The sequence below is a fragment of the Hyaena hyaena genome, unplaced genomic scaffold (genome assembly GCF_003009895.1).
Source record: "Hyaena hyaena isolate Hyena2069 unplaced genomic scaffold, ASM300989v1 scaffold_303, whole genome shotgun sequence".
Taxonomy (NCBI): domain Eukaryota; kingdom Metazoa; phylum Chordata; class Mammalia; order Carnivora; family Hyaenidae; genus Hyaena; species Hyaena hyaena.
Window position 1 is genome coordinate 1,041,890 of NW_024080934.1, and position 2,388 is coordinate 1,044,277.

Below are 2,388 nucleotides of genomic sequence, written 5' to 3' on the forward strand. Positions count from 1 at the left end.
TATGTGAAGTCATAATGGTTTGTGTTTCATTTTCTACCCCCACAATAGGACACATTTTAGAAGAGTAAAGTTTTAAAAAGGAGAAATGTTAAAGTAAGCTGTCAGAAGTAAATATTTTCAGGTTGCATTCAGAAGAAGAGCAAACATTTTACTAGGGTCAGGAAATTGGAAGAAAGGAGAAGACAAAATGTTTCTGGGTTTTACTTTATGACTACTAGAAATGTGTTGGTTATTTTCATAAAATCTCAGTTGTATATATATATACATATAGTTCATTTAAAAACTACATTCCTGGAAGTAGGGAGAATTGGGGAGTTAAAGGGAAATTAGTTTCAGTTTTGCTATTGTGTGAATATCCTTAACATTACTGAACTGTACACTCAAAAATCCTTAAAATAGTAACTTTTATGTGTAGTTTGTTACAAGTTTGAAAACTACATTCTGAAGACTACAGATGACTAGGGTTCTCGTAAAATACTAAGTTGGTTTCATGATGGTTTCATGTCCGTGAAAGATTCAGTTAGAAAAGCAGTGGTTGGGAAAACTGCTGGTACTGAAGCACCAGTCAGGGCGATGCCTTCAAACTGTAATAGTCATTATATTGATCACTGTGTTGTTAACTGCTGCAAACGCAGGTATTTTTTTTTAAGTCTTAATGTCTTTGATAAAGTAGTGAAAGTTGTTAATATCATTAAGTCTCAACCTTTGAATACACATCTTTTAAATATTCTAAGTGGTGAAAAAGCACATACAGAAGCTGTTTCAGAAGAATCCGAAGGGGAGATATACAAGCAATAATGGTGCAGTGGTCATTGAGGAAAAATAATATTTTGACTTGTGAACTCAACCTTGGGATGTCATTTTTATTTGAAGCAATCATTGACATTTTTCTGAAAACTATGCTCTTCTGACCTTTCCACGAAAATAAAAATATTTACTGCCAATGCTAAAACAAGCTTTCCGAAAAAATTCAGATTTTGGAAAACTTGTATCTGAGACCAAGTTTGATAGCATCTTACTACTAGACCTGTGGTCAACTCAATGAAAATATTAAGGAATTGATCATTTAAAATTTTTTATGGTAGGCTCCACACCCAATGTGGGGCTCGAACTCAACCCTGAGATGAAGAGACACATGTCAGCCAGCCAGGCGCCCCTGAATGTAATTATTTTTAATGTATGCTGATGTATGTCAGTATTCAGAAGACCTGCATAACTTAGTGAACCATGTTTTCTGATGATGAATGCATGTTGATGAGAGATTACTCAAAATGCCATGTAGACCAATGGATTTCAATAGAAGAATGCAAAAAGATACCTATCATGTCAAACTTCATGTTGCAACTAACCTTTAGGAAACAACTGTCAGCTCTTGGTGCAGTGTCAGAGAAGAATATATGTGGTTATCTGAAAAAGCTGGAAAAACGCTCTTGTGCACATAAGCCATCTATGTGTGTGAGATGGAATTTTTCTGATACACTTAAACCACAGCATGGCTTAACAACAAGTTGAATGCACAAGTAGATACGAAATTCAGGGGTCTTCTATCAAGTCGACATTAAAGAGATTGGCAAAAATGTTAAGGCCAGACTTTTCATAATTTTGTTGTGATACATATTTTTCATAAAAATGCTATTTAACCATGTAATAGGTTTACTTTTAAATAAAAACCCTTTAAAAATGTTTGAATTTTTCGTGGAATACTGACATTTCAATTCCTTAGTTTTTAAGATGGCTTAAAAAAAATCTGATTAAAATCTCTGATTAATTACAGTGGTGATTAAGGAGCAAGCACAGATGGATATGTTCAGTCTCTGTGTGGTGTGTGTATATATATATATATATTTTTTTTTTTTTTTTGAGAGGGGGAGACGGAATCCCAAGCAGGTTTCACACTGTCAGCATAGAGCCTGATGTGGGGCTCAAACCCACAAACCATGGGATCATGACCTGAGCTGAAACCAAGAGTGGGATGCTAAACCACAGCCACCCAGGTGTCCTGAATATATTCAGGCTTGCTTCATTGCCAAAAGGTCAACGTTAACTTTCAAGCACTTCAAAAAAATAGTATATATGAAACAGGGTTGCATATAAGGTTGCATATAATAGTGTTGAATTGGCTGCTTTTGTTATTCTTTGCTTGATACTTCTCACATTAGGAGTGGCTTTTACAATGTTAAGGCTAGAACCTTATTATAGGTACCAATGAATGTTATTCTATGACATTGAATTTCAAAGGATAGGAAAGAGTAGCCTGCATAGGCCATTAAAATTAATAAAAAAAATAAAGTCTTTCAGGTGTTCGAGGCTCTGAGCAGTGTGTGTAAAATACTTTATGCATAATACAGCAAAAAACAAACACCCTCAATGAAAGACCAATGAAAAACT